Genomic DNA, 22,231 nt, shown 5'->3' with positions numbered 1-22,231 from the left:
CAAATTATGATCATGATGCTGATTATGGTGCTAATTATGCTGATTATAATTCTGATTATGCTGCTGATTCTGATTACCTTAATATTCATATTAACATTAATATTTATATTAATGTTGGGCTATTTTTGGGGCTGGAAAATTTTTCGCCATCTGGCAACACTGTAATCCCCCACTCCACCATCTTCCTGTTGGCCATGCGAACAGTGATGTTCAGCAGCACCGTAACAAAAATCCTGTGGTTAGTGGCAATCATAAAATGATTTGAATCTCAATATTTTGGTAGGTTGCCAAATGTCAACCTGTCTTCAGAGGTGCAGGTCTTTCTTGTTGAGTTACATGGAATATGTATTTAGCTCACACTAGCAGTATGGGTTTCTTAGCTTTTAGAGCGCTAAATCCATTAGCGCACCTTAGTAAAAGGAGCCCAGTGTTTGGTATTACCGGTCCCTAATGGTTAGAGTGACAGACTGAGAACCAGGGAAGCCAAGGTTCAAATCTCACTACAAGATCTTGGACCAGCCAGTTAACTCTTCCATTGCCCCAGGTATACATTTAGACTATAAGCCCTATGGGGAAAAGAGTAAACCTAGAGCCAGATGCACTAACTCCACGGAAAGAGCCCTTCTCTTACCGAATCGGTAAAAAACGGGCATGCATGAAGGAAATCGCATGCAAATGAGCTGCTCGCTGTTAGCTCATTTGCACGCGATTTCCTTCCTAAGGAGGGGAAGCCAGTCGGCTTTTGAGTAAAGGACATCCCTAATGAGCAGGTTTTTTTTCTTCCGATTTTTGTGATGGGCGCCCTCCTCTGCATGGGTCCCGCTCACAGCAGCCCCAACTAGAAGTCCATGGTGCATGGGGTTGGAAAACGGCTGTGCATCTGCCTTGCATGCGCATTATAATACTAATTAGCTCATTTGCATTCAGTTTTCCTTAGCTGCTACCCTGATGAGAACCCTTTTGTGCATGTTTTGTTTTACTACTTGCTGGCTAGAACTGGTTCAGTTTAGTGCATCTGGCCCCTAGTCTCACCTTGAGGTACTTCTGAAAACGTTAGTGAACTAGCATAAAAATTCCGAATGAACTTATGGCCCGCACTGCAAAAAAAACAAAAAAAACCAAACACCTGTTGGGACTCGGGAGAACACTTTTGTGCCACCGCCACAGCAATAGGAAATGCAAAGGTATTGCGGAGTTGTGGCGACATATTTGCCATGAAAATAAAACAGTCCGGACACACAGACGGAGAGTGGGCTCCGGGCCTGTCCTGGTACATCAAGTGCCATTTCCCTCCGAGCTGGGGCCTGCAACTGTCGCCGTCCCCCTTCCGCATTTTCCTGGGCTCTCGGGCACTGACGTGACGTGCTGACGGCGGCCCCGTCCCGGAGATCAGCCCGGCCCCTCCCTTCGCTCCTCTCCGCCCCACCGAAAGCACAGGCTCAGCAGCACCGAGACTCCGGACCAGCCGATGCCGCTACACCGCCCCAGGCCTGCAGCACGGTAAGACCGGGGACCGGGACCCGCCCGCCAAGGATACGGCACTGCTAGATTCCTGGCGGGGAGGGATGGGGAGCCGCCTTCCTCCTGTATAATACACTCCCGACACCCCCGCCCGTTTAGTCGGTTTTCTGTCCGCCGGTGCCTGGCAGGGCCCAAGGCCCAGGCCCGTAGGAGGCCGCAGCTAGGCCGGGACGGAGGCAATGGAGTGGGGCCTGCGATTCAGCTGCTGGTAGTAGTGACTGTGGCGGGGGGATGGGCGGACTGGGGCTTTGGCGCGCGCTCAGTCGGGGAGAAGAAGGAAGATGGCGCCGGGGCGGGTTGGCTGCCATTTTCCTCCCGGTCCTGAAGAAGAGACCTTAACAGTGTCCCGGCCACAGTGTGTGTGTGTTTAGGGCGCCCTCCCCTCCCCTTCATGTCTTATTTCTGATCTTCTTGGGGTCTGTGTGTGAAGGGTCTTTTTTCCTTTGTTTTTAGTCCCCCCCCCCCCTCCCGGTCTTATTTGAGTTTCTTGATCAAATGGGTTTTTTTTGTATTCTGGAATTTGCCATTGATAAAGTTTGCTTTTTGTGCATACTGTATTATTATTATGTTGAGTATTTAATTGTTATACCCCCACCCCATTTTGCTTCTGTATAAACTTAGGCCCTTTATGTCGGGTGGCTGTAGCTTATACTACTACTACAAATCATTTTTACAGCGCTACCAGTCGTACACAGCGCTTCACAATTGAACATGAAGAAAAGACAGTCCCTGCCCAAAAGAGCTTACAATCTAAATCAGGACAGACAAATAAGGGATAAGGGTAGGACAGTCAGATAGGACACTTAGGGAAAGGGGATTATTGAAGAGAGGAAGACAAGATAAAGGTTACGAGCAAGTGACGAGTTAGGAGTCAAAAGCAGCATCGTACAGGTAGGCCTTTAGCCCGGATTTCAAGGCGGCCAGGGATGGAGCCTGGCGTAATGGCTCAGGAAGTCTATTCCAGGCATAATGTGCAGCGAGACAAAAGGGACGGAGTCTGGAGTTAGCGATGGAGGAGAAGGGTGCAATTAGGAGAGAGATGCCTAGTGAACAGAGTTCTTGGGAAGGAGTAGGGAGAGATAAGGGTGGAGAGGTAGTGAGGGGCTGCAGAGTGAATGCACTTATAGGTCAATAAGAGGAGCTTGAATTGTATACGGAAACGGATAGGGAGCCAGTGAAGTGACTTCAGAAGAGGGCTGATATGGGCATAGCGACTTTGGCGAAATATTAATCGTGCAGCAAAATTTTGAACAGATTGAAGAGGAGTGAGATGGCTGAGTGGAAGACCTGTGAGAAGCAAGTTGCAGTAGTCTAAGCGAGAGGTGATGAGTGTGTGGATGAGGGTTCTGGTAGCGTGCTCAGAAAGAAAAGGGTGAATTTTGGCGATATTATAGAGGAAGAAACGAAAGGTTTTAGCAATCTGTTGAATATGTGCAGAGAAGGAGAGGGAGGAGTCGAAGTTGACCCCAAGGTTACAAGCAGATTTGACAGGAAGAATGAGCGTGTTGTCGACAGAAATAGAGAGTGGGGGAAGGGGAGAGGTTGGTTTAGGTGGGAAGATAAGGAGCTCAGTTTTGGACATATTGAACTTCAGGCGGTCAGAGACATCCAGGCAGCAGTGTCAGACAGGCAGGCAGATATCTTGGCCTGGATTTCAGCTTATGACCATCTTTCTCTAAACTACAGCCCTACGGCCTCCCAACATTAGTGGGAACTGTCATTTTCAGGTTTAAACCTAGTTTTACAAAAAAACAAAATAATAATAAAAAAAAACTAACCTCTTGGGTATTGCTGTACTTTGCCTGTTTATCTTTTGGGACAAGGGCAGAGAGTGAGGAAAGCACATTGGCAGTGAGAGGAGGTACACCAATTTAACAATCTGCACACTATGGGGATAATTTTCAAAAGAAGCCTGGTGGTATGTCAGATTTTAATATGTCCCCTAATTCTAGAAAGTTGCGCACTAGTATAACATGTGGGTGCACAAGTTATAGAATGAGAGCAGTGGCATGCATAGCTTAATTTAATAATGAGCTGGTAATTGATGTTATCAAGCAATAATAGGCTCTAATTAGCATTAATTGGCACCAATTTAGTGTAACTGCCTTTAGTTAGTATTCTATAAGATACACTAATGCCAGAGTACGCAATTTCAAGTAGGATATGGATCTGGGAGGGGCATGGATGGGTGGGCCGGGGGCATGTCAGGTATATAGAATGTCTGTTTATTTACAAAGCGTGATTAATTGCCAAAATTGGACCAGCCAAGAACCAAAAAAATATATTAAAAATGAAAAGGAACTCAATTTTCAGATAGGAAAGGCTTCACAAACATACCAGAAACAGAGTTAAGGGAAGAAGGGGAAGGTGTAGCCATTTCTACTGTAATTAAACTAACATTTATATGTTTGCCTACAATTAGACATGAGTATTTATATCAAACATTGAACTGGTGTAAGTGCCCGTGCCTAAATTTAGGCATGTAAACACAGACTTATGCTAGTGTTCTATAATGGAAGTTGCGCGCATAACTGCTGTTATAGAATTTGCACCATCCTGGTGTCTTAAGGGGGTCTTTTACTAAAGATTAGCTCAAGTTATTGTATTAGTAATCATGTATGATGTTCTTTTATTATTATTTACTGTTTATTGATTATAGGACCAATGAATATGAGTTCTAGTTTAAAGTTAGGACTTAAGTTTGTGTGGTCCCTCTAGATGGATACATTATCTGGATGGTGACCAATATCACAGCTATCTGTAAAACGTTTGGCCCCATCCCTGGAATGCCAGATATCTATATAGATGTCAAAATGGCTAGATATAATTGAATGAAACACAGCTGATTAAATAGTGGTAAATAAATGAATGTCCTGACCTTAAATCTAAACAGATAAATTCTGGACAGACACTGAGTTGTCCAACAAACTGTATCTGTTAATTGCCACTGAATTAAAAAATTATAGAAACAGAGAAAAATGAAGGCAGAAAAAGACCATATGGCCTTTGCAGTCTTCTCATCCACTTATGTACTTGTTTGTCCCAAACTTTCTTGACTTCAGATATAGTCTCCCCCATCACAATCAGGAAGCCATTCCACAAATTTACTACTCTTTCCATGAAGAAGTATTTCCTCAGGTTACTTCCGAGTCTGGTCACTTTCACTGTAGATTATAACATATATTGATATTTAGTCGACTTGCAATATAAAAATACAGAAAGGAGGAAAAGACCTCAAAGTACCCAGGTGCTCAGATGAACATTGTCATTTCCGTCTTCACAGCACTCACCTCACGGGGCCATTACATCATCTTTGGCCAAAAACCTCCTTACTTTTGTTGTTTTTCTTCAAAACATCCTGCTCACTCAATCAGCGAACAATAAACAGTGCTAATAAAAATGTTATATTAAGCTACTTAGCTTCTCTTTAGTTGATCGAGCTGCATAGCTCCTGCTAACACCCAACAGGGACCCGTTTCGCCTTCTGTTTTTTTCAAGGGAGAAGCATTCTAAAAATAAACACATTCCAGGTTACATAGTGCAGGACATCTACCAGCAATCACAAACATAACATAGAGGGGCATAATTGAACAAAAACGTCTATCTCCATGGGCGTTTATCTCCGAGAACGGGTCCGTGAAGGGGCGGACCGAACCGTATTTTCGAAAAAAATAGACGTCCATGTTTTATTCGACAATTTGTGAGCTGGGCGTTTTTGTTTTTCAGTGATAATGGAAAATGAAAGCGCCCAGCTCAAAAACGAATAAATCCAAGGCATTTGTTCGTGGGAGGGGCCAGGAGTCGTAGTGCACTGGTCCCCCTCACATGCCAGGACACCAACCGGGCACCCTAGGGGGCACTTTTACAAAAACAAAAAAAAAGGTAAAAGACCTCCCAGGTGCATAGCACCCTTCCCTTGTGTGTTGAGCCCCCCAAATCCCCCTCAAAACCCACTGCCCACAAGTCTACACCATTACTATAGGCCTAAGGGGTGAAGGGGGGCACCTACATGTGGGTACAGTGGGTTTGGGGGGGGGGGTTGGGCAACTAAGCATTAAGCAGCACAATTGTAACAGGTGGGGGGGGATGGGCCTGGGTCCACCTGCCTGAAGTCCACTGCACCCCCTAATAACTGCTCCAGTGACCTGCATACTGCTGCCAGGGAGGTGGGTATGACATTTGAGGGTGAAAATAAAAAGTTGTGAAACGGCATATTTTGTGGTGGGAGGGGGTTTGTGACCACTGGGGGAGTCAGGGGAGGTCATCCCCGATTCCCTCTGGGGGTAATCTCGTCATTTAGGGCACTTTTTGGGGCCTTATTCGTGGAAAAACAGGGTCCAGGAAAAGTGCCCTAAATTCTCACTAAAAACGCATATTTTTCTTCCATTATCGGCGAAAGGCGCCCATCTCTGATCGGCCGATAACCACGCCCCAGTTCCGCCTTCGACATGCCCCCATCAACTTTGTCCGCATCCGCGACGGAGTGCAGTTGAAAACGTCCAAATTCGGCTTTCGATTATACCGCTTTATTCGTTTTTGTGAGATAAACGACTATCTCCCGATTTGGGTCGCAATATAGGCGTTTTTCTTTTTCAATTATAAGCTGGATAGTAACATAGTAGATGACGGCAGAAAAAGACCTGCACGGTCCATCTAGTCTGCCCAAGAAGATCAACTCATATGTGCTACTTTTTGTGTATACCTTGATTTGTACCTGTCCTCTTCAGGGCACAGACCATATAAGTCTGCCCAGCACTATCCCCGCCTCCCAACCACCAGCCCCGCCTCCAATCTGCTTTGACTTACTTGTCTTCTGCTTCAGCATATATTTGCAGCACACCTTTTCAAAGATGGCGCCTCCAAATAAATAGGACGCCCAGAGAGAAAGCACAAATCAGCTAATATCAGCTGATAGTACTGAAAGCGTATCTGAACAACATTCCCTTACAAAAATGCTGCCCATTCAGCTGTTGAATTTAAACCCTTTGGTTCAAGGGACTGGAGATGGTGAATCCATTGTTGTTCACTGTCTACGCAGGCGTTCATGGTCTCCGCCACGCTTTGGTACTGGAACTTGTACTACACAGCATGAAAACTCTTGAAATGTGTGATTTAAATGCTTGCCGTGGGAAACCAATGATGCCCCCACTTTATTTTTAGATAAACAAGATTTATGCTCATTGACTTGAACGTATAACTTCTTCATAGTCTTCCCTGCATAAAATTTATTGCAGGGGCATCTCATGATATAAACCATACAAACTGATTGGAAGTTAGTGTTGATTCCTTGTCATCAAGCAGATGAAGCCATTACGTATGGGTTGTGTCCATCAACCAGCAGGGTTACGCAGCGCTGTACAAATTAACGAATAAGGACGGTCCCTGCTCAGAAGAGCTTACAATCTAAAGGACGAAATGTCAAGTTGGGGTAGTTGAGATTTCCTGAGAAGAGGTGTAGTGATTAGGTGCCGAAGGCGACATTGAAGAGGTGGGCTTTGAGCAATGATTTGAAGATGGGTAGGGAGGGGGCCTGGTGTATGGGCTCAGGGAGTTTGTTCCAAGCATGGGGTGAGGCGAGGCAGAAAGGGCGAATCCTAGAGTTGGCGGTGGTGGAGAAGGGTACTGAAAGGAGGGATTTGTCTTGAGAGCGGAGGTTACGGGTAGCGACGTAAGGGGAGATGAGGGTAGAAAGGTAAGGAGGGGCTGCAGATCGAGTGCATTTGTAGGTGAGTAGGAGAAGCTTGAACTGTATGCGGTATCTGATCGGAAGCCAGTGAAGTGACTTGAGGAGAGGGGTGATATGAGTATATCCGTCCAGGCGGAAGATAAGACGTGCGGCAGAGTTCTGAATGGACTGAAGGGGGGATAGATGGCTAAGTGGGAGGCCGGTGAGGAGTAGGTTGCAGTAGTCAAGGCGAGAGGTAATGAGAGAGTGGATGAGAGTTCGGGTGGTGTGCTCGGAGAGGAAGGGGCGAATTTTGCTAATGTTATAGAGGAAGAAGCGACAGGTCTTGGCTATCTGCTGGATATGCGCAGAGAGGGAGGAGTCGAAGATGACACCGAGGTTGCGGGCAGATGAGACGGGGACGATGAGGGTGTTATCAACTGAGATAGAGAGTGAAGGGAGAGGAGAAGTGGGTTTGGGTGGGAAAACAATAAGTTCAGTCTTGGCCATGTTCAGTTTCAGGTGGCGGTTGGACATCCAGGCAGCAATGTCGGATAAGCAGGCCGATACCTTGGCCTGGGTTTCCGCAGTGATTTCTGGTGTGGAGAGATAAAGCTGGGTGTCGTCAGTATAAAGATGATAGTGGAAACCATGAGAAGAGATCAGGGAGCCTAAGGAAGAGGTGTAGATTGAAAAAAGAAGGGGCCCAAGGACAGATCCCTGAGGAACTCCAACAGAGAGCGGGATAGGGGAGGAGGACGAACCATGAGAGTGTACTCTGAAGGTACGATGGGAGAGATAAGAGGAGAACCAGGAGAGGACAGAGCCATGGAACCCAAAGGAGGACAGTGTGTCAAGAAGTAGGTTGTGATTGACAGTGTCAAAAGCGGTGGATAGGTCGAGGAGGATGAGGATGGAGTAGTGACCTGCCAGCTCCACTGCCTCTTCAGTATTCTCTATCTCCCCAAGCAGGGTGGCTGCAGCTTCTTCGAGGTCCATCAAAAATCTGCCTGGGGGTGGCTCCTGGCTTGCCAGTTGTTAGCCGGGGTGTTAGAGGCTATAGCAGGTTAGCCCTTTCCCTGCCTTACCCATGCCCCCGTGGATGTGGACATATTAGCTTGCTTTTCCCTGTCCTTTCCCACTCAGTGAATGCAGGCACATTGGTTCGCCTTTCCCTGCCTTTCTGTTGCGCTCTGCTACACTTCTCCATGATGGGTTGGTTTCTGTTTCCTAACCTAGCAGCCGTCATCTGGGTTGGATCATGGACAGCAGCCATCTTGGCTAGCTCAGGAGGGGGCAGCCATCTTGGGGTAACGAGGTCAGGAAGGAAGCCCATATTTGGATGTAGGCACCTCTGCTGATGGGGGCAGCCATCTTGGAACAGCTGCTCATGGTTGAGCCTAATTCCTGTTCTATTTAAAGCCCTGTTTCCAGTCCTTCCATGCTTCGGCTTCTATTCGCTTAGAGGTTGTGGTCTTCATCTGTTCCAGTGTTTTCCTGTGTTCCTGACCTTGGATTGTTTACTGACCACGCGTTGTATTGCTGCCTGCCCAGACTTTCGGATTGTTCTCTGTTTTGCTGCTTCACTGACTCTTTGCTCCTGGACTGTGTCTGCCTGCCTGCCAGCCTGGTCAGCGGTTGTGCAACCCCGCCGGTTCCAGAAGTCCTGGTGGCCGCCTGCACCTGGGGGCTCAACTCCCAGGGAACGGTGGTCGCTCCCCAGGTGAAGCTAGGGGTTGTCTGGCTGCCTGATCGAGTGCGGTGCCACTTCATATTCACCGTGCTCAGTCGGGGCACAAGGGCTCACATTCACCAGGTCATAACAGTAAGCCGAAGCCATGAGCTCGCCAGACAGGTCTGAGCTGTCTCACCTGGCTCAGGTTCTCTACCAGCAGCAGGAGCAGCTAACCCGCCTGTCCAGTACCTTGCAGGAGGTCTGCAGTCAGCTACCAGGGCTCCAGCGGCAAGCGGCTGCGGTTCCTCCAGTCCCGAGAGCGGAGACTTCTGCCGCACGTCTGCGACTTCCAGAGCCGCCTCGCTTTGACGGTACTCCCGCAGCTTGCCGGGGGTTCCTGAACCAGTGTCAGATCCTGTTTGAGCTGCAACAGGAGGCTTTCCCATCTGACAAAATAAAGGTGACCTACATCATCTCCCTGCTTTCCGGTGCCGCGCTGGCTTGGGCGTCCCCGCTATGGGAACAGCGGAGTCCGGTTCTGGCAAACCTGGAGGAGTTCTTGCGGCAGTTCCGGATGGTATTCAACGTTCCTGGCCGACCTTCTTCTGCCTCTGGGGAGCTGCTGCGGATCCAGCAGGGCTCCGGGTCGGTTGGGGCGTATGCTGTCCGGTTCCGTACCTTGGCTGCGGAACTCAGGTGGAAACAGGAGGCCTTAATGGCCATTTTTTGGCAGGGGCTGGACGGCCAGATAAAAGATGAATTGGCCGCCTGAGAGATTCCCGCTACTTTGGACGCCCTTATTGCACTCTGCACTAGAATCGATATCCGGTTCCAGGAGCAAGCCCCGGAGAGGGTCATGCAGCCGGCAGCGCAGGGATCCAGAGGCCTTCCCCGTCGCCCCAAGACGCCCCGGTCCTTCGAAGAGGGTTCGGAAGGAACCAAGGAGGAACCCATGGTATTGGGGCGGCATCGCCTGTCCAAGAAGGAGAGGGCCCATCGTCTCCAGAACCGGTTATGCCTATACTGTGGGCAGGCCGGACACTTCACGGGCTCCTGTCCAAACAAGCCTGGGAGACCGGGAAACGCTCTGGCCCGAGCCCTATGAAGGGGGTGGCTCTGGGCCGGCTGTCTGCTCTTCCGGACAACTTGCTCTCTGTTCCCATACTGCTCCAAGGAGAGGGTTTCCAGGCTCATACTAGGGCCTTGCTAGACTCCGGGGCCGGAGGGAACTTCATCGATGCCGAATTCCTGTCGCAGCTAGGTGGCTCCACGGTGCCATGTCAACCGGAGCTCAGGGTCACCTCTATCCAGGGGGATAGTCTTCCTTGAACCATCACCCGGATCACCTCGCCCCTGGGTCTACATGTGGGGGCGTTACATCAGGAGAAGATCCAGTTCCTGGTTCTTGCCCGAGCCATTCACCCGGTGATCCTTGGACTGCCTTGGCTCCGACTACACACTCCTGTTATCGACTGGGCCACCGGGGAGATCGGGAAATGGGGTTCCCGATGTGTCGAGCACTGTATCCAGCAGGTCAAGCCACCTTTGCCGCTCTGCTCAGCTAAGCTGCAGACCCCACAGGAAGGTTCGCCCATGCTGCCGGAGAACTACCAGGAATTCCGTGACCTGTTCAGTGCTCGGGCGGCTGACACGCTGCCTCCCCATCGGTCCTTCGACTGCGCCATAGACCTACTGCCCGGATCCAACCCACCTAGGGGGCGCCTTTACACCTTGTCCCGGGAGGAGTCCCGAGCCATGAGGGAGTATATCCAGGACAATCTTCGCAAGGGGTTCATCCGAGCCTCCACTTCCCCTGCAGGGGCCGGATTTTTCTTCGTCTCGAAGAAGGATGGGTCACTTCGTCCCTGCATTGATTACCGAGGATTGAATAAAATTACCATTAAAAACCGGTACCCGCTTCCACTCATCCCGGAGCTGTTTGACTGTCTTCAAGGGACCAAGATCTTCACAAAGCTGGACCTGCGCGGGGCGTACAATCTTGTACGGATCCGGGAGGGAGATGAGCGGAAGACGGCTTTCAACACCCATGAAGGACACTTTGAATATCGGGTGATGCCGTTCGGTCTCTGCAATGCCCCTGCAGTATTTCAGAACTTTGTGAATGACATTTTCCAGGACTTGTTCTACTCCTCAGTGATTATCTATCTGGACGACATCCTGATTTTTTCCGCTTCATTGTCACAACATGTTACGTCCGCACCATGCTCCAGCGCCTCCGGGAACATCGGCTGTATGCCAAGTTGGAGAAATGTTCATTCCACCAACAGAGTTTGCCTTTCCTGGGATATATCATTTCCTCCACCGGGTTACAGATGGATCCCGGTAAATTGACAGCGATCTGAGACTGGCCGGTGCCTCAGGGTCTACGGGCTTTGCAGAGGTTCCTGGAGTTTGTGAACTACTACCGGCAGTTCATCCAGGATTACTCTCTCATCACGGCTCTTCTGACGGCCCTCACGAGGAAGGGGGCCGATGCAAAGAATTGGATGCCGGAGGCTTTCTCTGCATTCTCCACATTGAAGAAGGCCTTCCTCTCTGCCCCGGTACTCCGCTGTCCGGATCCTACTCAGCCTTTCCTGGTGGAAGTGGACGCCTCGTCCCTGGGAGTAGGGGCAGTTCTCTCTCAGACATCGGCATCTGGGAAAAAACATCCCTGCTTCTTCTTCTCCCGGAAGTTCACCCCTATGGAGCGAAACTACACGGTGGGGGATCGGGAACTTCTGGTGCTCAAACTAGCTTTTGAGGAATGGCGATACTTACTAGAGGGAGCAGCACGTCCAGTAACTGTAATAACCGACCACAAGAACCTGCTCTATTTGCAAAATGCTACCAGACTGAATCCTCGCCAAGCCCGGTGGTCTCTGTTCTTTGCCCGGTTTGACTTCCGTCTGATCTTCAGACCGGGGGGAAAAGAATGTCCAGGTGGATGCCCTGTCCTGCAGCTTCAAGGCTTCCGAGGACCAGGATGAGCCCTACCCAATGTTGAATCCGGCATGCATTCCCTCCATGCCCGGGGCCAGTGCCACCTGCCAGAAGGCCGTTCCTGTGAGGCTTCGTAGGAAGGTGCTGCGCTGGGGGCACGCTTCCGAATTTGCTGGACACTTCGGGTTCCACAAGACCCTACATCTGATCTCTCGATCGTATTGGTGGCCCCGGATGGCGCAGGATGTTCTACAATACGTATCTACCTGTCCAGTGTGCGCCCGAACTAAATCTTCACATCAAAAACAGTGGGGGCTGATGCAGCCCATGCCGGTACCACAGCAGCCATGGGAGGACCTGTCCATGGATTTTATCACTGACCTGCCACCCTCGCAGGGCAACATGGTCATTTGGGTGGTGATCGACCGGTTTTCCAAGATGGCCCACTTCGTTCCTATGAAGGCTTTACCCACTGCAGCTACCCTGGCCGCAAACTTCATCACACACATAAGTACATAAGTAGTGCCATACTGGGAAAGACCAAAGGTCCATCTAGCCCAGCATCCTGTCACCGACAGTGGCCAATCCAGGTCAAGGGCACCTGGCACGCTCCCCAAACGTAAAAACATTCCAGACAAGTTATACCTAAAAATGGGGAGCGTGCCATCTTCCGGCTCCATGGACTGCCTCAGAGGATCATTAGTGACCGAGGCTCGCAGTTTACCTCGCGCTTCTGGAAAGCTTTGTGTTCAGTTTTTGGGGTTACCACTTTATTCTCGTCTGCATATCACCCCCAGACCAATGGTATGGTGGAGCGGGTCAACCAGACGGTGAAGGTGTTCCTTCGGGCATACTCTAACCAGCGCCAGGATGACTGGTCTACGCTGCTACCCTGGGCTGAGTTTGCCTATAATAACAGTCTGCATTCGGCCTCCCGGACGACACCTATCGGCACCATCTATGGACGCCACCCGCGTCTACCTCCTCCAATTGCCCCTGCAGAAGTTCCACCTCAGGTGCAGTCCACCGTCTGTTCCTTTCAGGAAGCTTGGAGGAAGGTCCAGGAACAGTTACGACGAGCCGCGGTCAAGGCCAAGGAGACCTATGACCGTAGAAGACAAGCGGCTCCCAAATTCCTGCCGGGAGAAAAGGTTTGGTTGAGCACCCGATACCTGAAACTGCGGCTCCCATCTCTGAAGTTTGCTCCCCGGTTCATTGGACCTTTTGCCGTACGATCCAGGATATGAGCAGTGACTTACCGACTACACTTACCCGGTCAACTCCGGGTGCACAATGCTTTTCATGTATCCCTCCTGAAACCTTTCCGCAGGTCAAAGTGGCATCCTGAACCCAAGAAGGTGGTCGTGCCTGAGAGTGATCCAGATCCAGAGTATGAGGTGGATCGCATCTTGGATTCCAAGCGTCGTGGAAGGAAGTTGTACTATCTCCTCGCCTGGAAGCATTTTGGACCAGAGGATAACTCCTGGGAGCCGGCGGACAATGTGCATGCTCCAGATCAGATCCGGGAGTTCCACGCTCATCATCCTGCTAAGCCCAGACCGAACCGGTGAGGGGGAGATCTTTCCGGAGGGGGTACTGTTACGCTCTGCTACACTTCTCCAGGATGGGTTGGTTTCTGTTTCCTAACCTAGCAGCCGTCATCCGGGTTGGATCATGGACAGCAGCCATCTTGGCTAGCTCAGGAGGGGGCAGCCATCTTGGAGTAACGAGGTCAGGAAGGAAGCCCATATTTGGATGTAGGCACCTCTGCTGATGGGGGCAGCCATCTTGGAACAGCTGCTCATGGTTGAGCCTAATTCCTGTTCTATTTAAAGCCCTGTTTCCAGTCCTTCCATGCTTAGGCTTCTATTCGCTTAGAGGTTGTGGTCTTCATCTGTTCCAGTGTTTTCCTGTGTTCCTGACCTTGGATTGTTTACTGACCACGCATTGTGTTGCTGCCTGCCCAGACTTTCGGATTGTTCTCTGTTTTGCTGCTTCACTGACTCTTTGCTCCTGGACTGTGTCTGCCTGCCTGCCTGCCAGCCTGGTCAGCGGTTGTGCAACCCCGCCGGTTCCAGAAGTCCTGGTGGCCGCCTGCACCTGGAGGCTCAACTCCCAGGGAACGGTGGTCGCTCCCCAGGTGAAGCTAGGGGTTGTCTGGCTGCCTGATCGAGTGCGGTGCCACTTCATATTCGCCGTGCTCAGTCGGGGCACAAGGGCTCACATTCACCAGGTCATAACACTTTCCCGCTCATCTGAGCCTCCGGAGTTCTTATTACCTCTGCTTTCCTCACAGCGTTAAAAAAAAAAAAAAAAATTGGAACAGAGGTTTTCCTTTGATTCTTCTATGGGACTGGAGCTGTGATACTCGGTCCGGTGAGGTAAGAGTGTTTTCTAACTCCGCCGGGGTGGGCCCGCGATCGGGGCGTTTTTGGCACGAAACCGCCATTTTGAATTTTCCCGCCGTTTTCGGCGATGGCTGCAGAGAATGTAAAGCACTGTTCCCGGTGTGGCAAGCGCAAATCAGCACGGGGCTCTGTAAATCGTGCTGTACAGGCGTAAGAGCCGGCCCGAGCATGGCGAGCGATGATTCTTCCCGCTCAGAGCTGACAGCGGACGCCATTTTACATTCCCCGCATGGCGTGGCCTCCGTAGAGACGGAGAGCCCTGAGCCCGGGGGGGGGGGGGGGGGGACACCTCGAATTTAGGCTATTCAGGGAGCGGCTAGCCCTGGACGGGATCTGGGTGTCCAGGGCGAGTTTTTCTCCCCTGATTTTGTGTTATTATTGCATAAAGCATACATACTGAAAAGAGCTCTCCCTCAAGGGTCGTCTGAGGCCCCTTCTATTGTCCCCCCCCCCCCCGGTGGATTCTGGCCTGGGACTGCCCGCTGAGGCTATTTTCCCTGATAATTGGCATAAAGAAAAGCATAGAAGGGCTAATTCCCCTTCATTGTGGTGCACCTCCTCCCCCCCCCCCCCCCCCCCCCCCCCCCCCCCCGTGGTCGGGCTGTGAGGATTCGGAGAGTTCTGGCAGGCCTTCGTGGTCTGAGGAGCCAGAGTCAGGTGCAGAATTACCACAGGATCTGGATGATCCCTCCGCGGTGAGGATTTTCCACCGTGATGAGCTACCAGCGCTTATTTCAGATGCCCTACAAGTCCTTTCTATTGAAGAGCCTGACAGTGGCACGGCCTCCTCTGTGAATCCTAGGATGGCTAGTACCAAAAATCCTGCTCAAGCCTTTCCTTTGCACGACTCCATCCAAGAGCTTATTTCCGCTCAGTGGGCTGACCCCGAGGGACCTTTGAAAGTTTCCAAGGCTATGGGGCAATTATACCCTCTGCGTGAGGAGCATTTGGCTCACTTTGCAGTGCCTAAAGTAGATGCCCTAGTCACTGCGGTGACAAAGAGAACTACCCTCCCTGTGGAAGGAGGAGTTGCCCTGAAGGATATACAAGACCGTAGGCTGGAAGCAGCACTTAAACGGTCCTTTGAAATTGCAAGTCTTACTGTTCGGGCATCTGCATGCAGTTGTTATGCTGCTAGAGCCTGCCTGGCGTGGTTGCAACAGGCAGTGGAACAGCCCGGAGATGGAGCGGAGCCCTTTTCGGATGTGGCTTCGCGGCTGGAGTCGGCCTTGTCCTTTTTGGCTGATGCCCTTTATGATATTGTCAGAGCTTTGGCTAAATAAATGGCAGTAGCAGTAGCGGCTCGCCATCTTATTTGGCTACGACATTGGGCAGCGGACATGGCCTCTAAGCAAAGGTTGGTGAAGTTGCCCTTTCAAGGCCTTCTCCTATTTGGTGAGGAGTTGGAAAAACAAAACAATTGTTAAAGGCCTGGGAGATCCTAAACCCCAGCGCTTGCCCGAAGATAGGCCGAGGCCTTCCTCCAAGGGCCAGGCGGTCCACTGCTCTTATAGACCTCGCTTCCGTGAAGCTAGAAGGTACCGCCCAGGGCGTTCTGCTGGGTTCACTTCTCGTGCCCGTTTTTCAGCAGAGGAACTCCTTTCGCTCGGACAAGCGTTCCGCAGCCACCGGCTCTAGGCCTGGAGTTCAGGGACGACCCTCTCAATGATGGTGCGCCGGCCCCCTCCTCGCTTCCTGTCATCGGAGGACGTCTTTCCCTCTTTGCTGAGGAGGGGGCCAATATTTCCTCAGATCAGTGGGTTCTGGACCTGATCAGAGATGGCCACAGAATAGAATTCAACGCCCCAGTAAGAGATGTGTGTTGTGGAGTCCCGATGCGGTTCTGCCGCCAAACGGGCAGCGGTAGAGGAGACTTTGCAAGGTCTGATTCAGTTAGGGGCCGTGTCCCCGGTACCTCCTGCCGAACACGGCTACGGCCGATACTCCATCTACTTTGTGGTGCCGCGAAAAGGTGGGTCTTTTCGCCCTATTCTGGACTTAAAAGAATTAAACAAATCCCTGAGAGTGCGGCATTTCCACATGGAAACCCTGCGCTCCGTCATTGCTGCGGTACAGCCAGGAGAGTTTCTCACGTCTCTGGACCTGAAAGAAGCTTACTTGCACATACCAATTTGGCCCCCACAGCAGAAGTTTCTGAGGTTTGCGGTGTTAGGAAAACATTTCCAGTTCCGGGCCTTGCCTTTTGGCCTCGCCACAGCTCCCCGAACCTTTTCGAAGGTAATGATGGTAGTAGCTGCTTTTCTCAGGCAAGAAGGTATCAGGGTTCACCCGTACCTAGACGACTGGCTCATCAGAGCAGACTCTGTAACAGAGAGCTATCAAGCTACAGCCAGAGTGGTCTCAATACTTCAGTCTCTAGGCTGGGTCGTCAATATGACCAAAAGTCACCTGACCCCCTCACAATCTCTAGACTATTTGGGGGCCAGGTTCGACACAGACTCGGGCTATGTATACCTACCCGAGCTAAGGCGGTGCAAGCTTCAGAATCAGGTCCGTCTGCTCCTGAGGATGCCCCGCCCGCAAGCTTGGGACATTGTCCAGCTGCTGGGATCGATGACAGCTACATTGGAATTGGTGCCCTGGGCGAGAGCGCACCTGAGACCTCTACAGTATTCTCTACTTCAACGATGGTCTCCAGTATCTCAGGATTATCAGTGCAGGCTTTCTTGGCTCCCTGCGGCCCGACTCAGCATGGAGTGGTGGCTCTCAGACAGCATGCTGCGGCGAGGAATGCCGCTGGCGCTTCCCGATTGGTGTCTAGTAGTGACAGATGCCAGCCTGAAGGGCTGAGGCGCACATTGCAAGGGGAAGCATGCCCAGGGTCTATGGACACCCGAGGAGTCGGAGTGGTCCATCAACCGCCTGGAGTTGAAAGCGGTGTTTCAGGCGCTTCTGGCCTTTCAAGTGACCCTGGAAGGATTGGCTGTCAGAGTGATGTCGGACAACACGACAGCAGTGGCCTACATAAATCGACAAGGCGGCACTCAGTGCAGAGCACTGGCCGCGCAGGCCGAACAGATTTGCCACTGGGCCAAGCTGCATCTTCAGTTTCTGTCGGCAGCTCACATTGCAGGTCAGAGCAACGTGCAAGCCGATTATCTAAGCAGGCATCAGATAGATCCAGCAGAATGGGAACTAGCAGACGAAGTATTCCTGCTGATATGTGCCAAATGGGGCAAGCCCTTGATGGCTCTTATGGCGACAAGTTCAAATGCCAAAGTCCCGTGCTTCTTCAGCAGACGGAGAGATCCTCGCTCGGCAGGGTTGGATGCCTTGACTCAGCCCAGGCCTCCGGTGCCTACTATATGTGTTCCTTCCGTGGCCCTTGATAGGGCGCGTGCTCCTGCGGATTCGGCTGCACCCAGGAGAAGTGGTCCTCATCGCCCCGGATTTGCCCAGGAGGCCTTGGTATGCGGACCTCCGACAGATGCTAGTGGAGGCTCCCCTTCCTTTACCTCTGGTACCAAACCTGTTGTCACAGGGCCCGGTAGCCATGGAGGACGCCTGCCACTTTGGTCTTATGGCATGGCGATTGATAGGGTGCAATTGAGAGACAAAGGCTATTCAAACACAGTCATTTCCACTCTCCTGCAGGCCCGCAAGCGTTCCACTTCCATGGCTTATGCCAGGATTTGGAGCCAGTTTGAGTCTTGGTGTGCTTCAAAAGCGATCACACCCATGCGGGCTCCTGTCTCGCCGATTCTGGACTTTTTGCAGGATGGTGTACAAATAGGCTTGGCCTATAATTCCCTGCGGGTGCAAGTGGCAGCGTTGGCCTCCCTTTGTGGTAAGGTTGAAGGCGTGTCTTTAGCTGCTCATCCAGATTTGGCACGGTTTCTTAGTGGGGTGCTTTGGCTCCGGCCTTCCGTGCGAGCACCCTGTCCAGCTTGGAACCTGGGGCTAGTTTTGAAGGCCCTGCAGGCTTCTCCTTTTGAGCCGCTTCGGCGAGACGGGAGTCAGAGCTCCAGGCGCTGTCCTGTAGAGACCCATTTCTGCAATTCTCAGAGTCCGGGGTCACGGTTCGGACCGTGCCTTCCTTTATGCCTAAAGTGGTTTCAGCGTTTCACCTAAACCAGCCTATTTTCTTGCCCTCCTTTGATAAGGAAGAGTTTCCAGAATCTTTTGGGCAGTTGCACCTGTTGGATGTGCGCAGGACTCTGCTGCAGTATCTGCGAGTTACTATCTCTTTCAGGATCTATGATCATCTGTTTGTTTTGCTATCAGGTCCTCGCAAAGGGTCTCCAGCGTCTAAAGCCACTATTGCCCGCTGGCTCAAAGAAACTATCTTTTCAGCTTATCTGCTTGCCGGCTGGTCTCCGCCTGTAGCCTTTAAGGCGCATTCTACCAGAGCGATTTCTTCCTCTTGGGCTGAAACTGGAGCACTCTCTCGTCAAGAGATATGCAGTGCAGCAACATGGGCTTCTAAGCTCTCTTTTGCCCGACATTACAGGCTGGATGTGGCTGCTAGGAGGGATGCGCATTTTGGAGCACAAGTGCTAGCGCGTGGTGTGACCTGTTCCCACCCTATATAGGGATTACTTTGTTACATCCCATACGTAATGGCTTCATCTGCTTGATGACAAGGAAGGGAAAATTAGGTTCTTACCTTGGTAATTTTCTTTCCTTTAGTCATAGCAGATGAAGCCATGAGCCCTCCCTGTATGATTGTCTGTATGCTGTGAATCTGTTTCAGGTTCTGTTCTTGTTTCCTGAAGTTCCTTCCTTGGGAGAAAGTTGGAAAACAGTCTTCAGGATTCATGTTCACTTATAGGAGGATGAGTCCATTCCCTCCAGTTTATGTTTTGGAGGATGAGTTTATTTTCTCCGGGACGTTGCGTGTATCCCCTCCAGTTATACAATGAGGAGGACGAGTTTATTCCCTCCAGGAGGATGTGTTCATTCCCTCCTTTTGAGTTCATGCCCTTGTTAAGGGGCCATCGTTCGCTGTGAGGAAAGTTCATGTTATTCCCATTGCGGTTTGCCATTCTGCTTTGGAAGCCTCAAATACTGAAGAGGCATTGGCGCTGGCTGGCCATGAGGCACTGTGAAAAGTTGAGTGCTCTCTATCTCCCCCTGCTGGTTGATGGACACAACCCATACGTAATGGCTTCATCTGCTATGACTAAAGGAAAGAAAATTACCAAGGTAAGAACCTAATTTTCCCATCTTAACTGATATCGCTTCTGATTAACTGGATTTGCAAACTCTGCACACTCCACAGTCATGTCACACTTACCACATTTAAAATGCCCCCCACTTGGTATAACGGAGCATACTGTGGCTGGTAAAGTAGAAGGGCTCAAAAGTTCTTTGAGATTACGCCCTCTGGAGAATGCAATCCATAACCGATGCTTCTGAAAAATTGAGTGTGTCTGCATAATGTCCTAATTCCTTTTTATGATTTTAACCACCTCTTCCCCTTCTGTTAGAATATCTTAATACAAAAGTGTCCACAGCATCTGAAGTAAATTTCTCATTATCCAGCAGCAAAAAATCTGTTACTGTACTTTGTTCTCCAATATACATTATGTACTACTGTAGAAGGGCAACCCCTCTTCACCAAAGAGGTACCTAATCTCCTTGCATGTTGCTTAAATTTGACATTATTATCACAAATCTTGCAGAAACGCAGCAACTGGGAGTATGGCAGACTGTTCTTAAGTAATCTCGGGTGACAACTCCCATACTGAAGAATGGTGTTCCGATCCGTCATTTTCTTATACACATTTGTACCAAATCTCCTCCCCTGAAGAGATACTTCCACATTAAGAAAATGTATATAATCAGATGAATGTTCTGAAATGAACTGAATGGCTGCATTACACTGGTTCAACTAATTTACAAACTCTGCAAGAGATTCATAGGAACGATTCATAGGAACCTGTCCATAGCAGAAAAACATCATCAATGAATCTCTTCCAGCATAAAATCCATTTCAAAAAAGGAGACTTCCTTAGCCATTTTCCTCAAAATCATCCATAAAAAAATTTGCAATGGTGGGTGCGAATGAAGCACCCATAACCCCCACCATTCAGTTACATTTTTGTGGATTAGTTTTTGAAGCCTCAAGTTCCCCTCACATGGTCTCCTCAATTCTTTTTTTTCCGCTTGAGGAGAAGGTGCACTTTTTCAGCTCGCCCAGTTCAAAAAAGTTTGGTGCCTTTCGGATATTTTTTCATCAATTTTTTTTCTTTGTGGTTTTCTTATTTTCTCCCTTTAAACCCGTCCTTTATTTTCTTAGTTGTATTTTACCCGGGTTTGTTTTCTTCTTTTTTGTTGTCATAGAGCCGTTTTTTAGGTCTTGATTCAGGTCGGGTTCTTCCCTTCTCTTTTTCTGTTCTTTGCCCCTTTTTATATATTTATTTGTTGCATTTGTATCCCACATTTTCCCACCTATTTGCAAGCTCAATGTGGCTTACAATGTTCCTTCATGGCATTCGCCATTCCAGAGTAAAAAGGTACAATTGATATTACATAGAAAACATGGATGACATTGAGTCGTTTAATTTGGCCGACGAGGTTTTCCCATCCATGTCGACTCCCAGTGGCTTCAAGCGCTGAACCCGGTGCAATCTAACGATCTTGGGAAAGGACACCCATTCTTAGTGTCTTGGGTCCATCCATAGCCCTGCAGTGTTCTCTGTCTTTGCATGAAGAAGAGGACCCAGGTTTCCCAAGAGGCTCTACAAGAGAAGATTTTTGGAGCCAAGCCCGGTTTCTCGACATCTGCATCGACATGGAGCATCGCACTAGCATTGGGAGCGTCAGTAAGCATGACTGCTTTGAGACCCTTAGACACTGGGAGCAGTGAAGCATTTAGTGGGTCTCTACCTGTCTCAAGGCCTCCTGCTGTGCAGGCCCCCCAGGACCATCCATTATCAGACCCGCCCCTCAAGCAACGTGAGGATTCAGTGTCGCCCTCAATGGCACGAGGAGACTGGGTGAAGTGCTTCGGGTGAAGGCCAAGAAGCATCATCATCGGTCACCCTTGACACATGGTGCCGGGAGGTCCGGGGCGTTGAAGGATTCAGCACCTGAGAAGCGTCGGCACCGGGAGGACTGATCTCCCTCCATACAGGAGTTGCCGATGCAACTGTCTCCAAGTAGCTGAGATCCTGCTCCTGTTTCAACCCCAGCGTTTCTGCAGCCTGTGCCTCAACCAGCACCCCAGCTTTTCCTGGTGTCGGCCCTTGATGAACGCATCCGGGTCTTGCTCCCTGAGCTGATAGATGGCCTTATGCAGTGATGTGCATCGGTATTGGGGGTGTGGCCGCTGGCACCGCTTGAGGCCCAGGTGTCGATTGCCACCCAAGCCAGAACCCCCTGAGCGTTGGTGGAAGAAGCTTCACCAGAGACGAGATGGGAGCCAACTTCTCGATCCCGCTTCTGAGTACATGACTCCTCGGCATCGAGGCAGGTTCAGTCTCGGATGTCCCATAGGGAGATACTGCCCGACACCGAGGAGGAGCGCTCCTGGGAGTCAGAGGAAGATCCCAGATACTTTTCATCAGATGAGTCGTACGGGATCCCCTCCGAACCCTCCCCACCACCTGAAAGGAGACGGTCTCTGCCAGAGAGCCTTTCATTCCCATCTTTTGTCAAGAAAATGGCTGATGCCATTCCATTTCCTTTAGAGGTGGAGGATGAGCCCAGAGCCAAGATGCTTGAGGTCCTGGACTATACATCTCCTCCTAAGGAGGCTGTGACTGTGCCCCTCCACGAGGTACTCAAACATAGTAACATAGTAACATATTAGATGACGGCAGAAAAAGACCTGCACGGTCCATCCAGTCTGCCCAACAAGATAAACTCGTATGTGCTACTTTTTGTGTATACCTTACCTTGATTTGTATCTGTCATTTTCAGGGCACAGACCGTATAAGTCTGCCCAGCACTATCCCTGCCTTCCAACCACCGGCTCTGGCACAGACCGTATAAGTCTGCCCAGCACTATCCCCGCCTCCCAACCAGCCCCGCCTCCCACCACTGGCTCTGCCT

At 50.5% G+C, this 22,231-nt stretch overlaps 1 long non-coding RNA gene across 1 annotated transcript in view; it reads left to right on the top strand.

Annotated features, from left to right (window-relative positions):
- The first annotated feature begins 855 nt into the window (after positions 1–855).
- LOC115458766 overlaps positions 856–22,231 on the top strand; it is a 65,603-nt gene continuing 44,227 nt past the window's right edge. Inside the window, exon 1 of the long non-coding RNA XR_003940147.1 lies at positions 856–1,500. This is a non-coding gene — a long non-coding RNA (uncharacterized LOC115458766). The remainder of the gene's footprint in view (positions 1,501–22,231) is intronic.

The sequence above is a fragment of the Microcaecilia unicolor genome, unplaced genomic scaffold, assembly GCF_901765095.1.
Source record: "Microcaecilia unicolor unplaced genomic scaffold, aMicUni1.1, whole genome shotgun sequence".
Classification (NCBI taxonomy): domain Eukaryota; kingdom Metazoa; phylum Chordata; class Amphibia; order Gymnophiona; family Siphonopidae; genus Microcaecilia; species Microcaecilia unicolor.
This window is presented reverse-complemented; position numbering and strand designations above follow the sequence as displayed.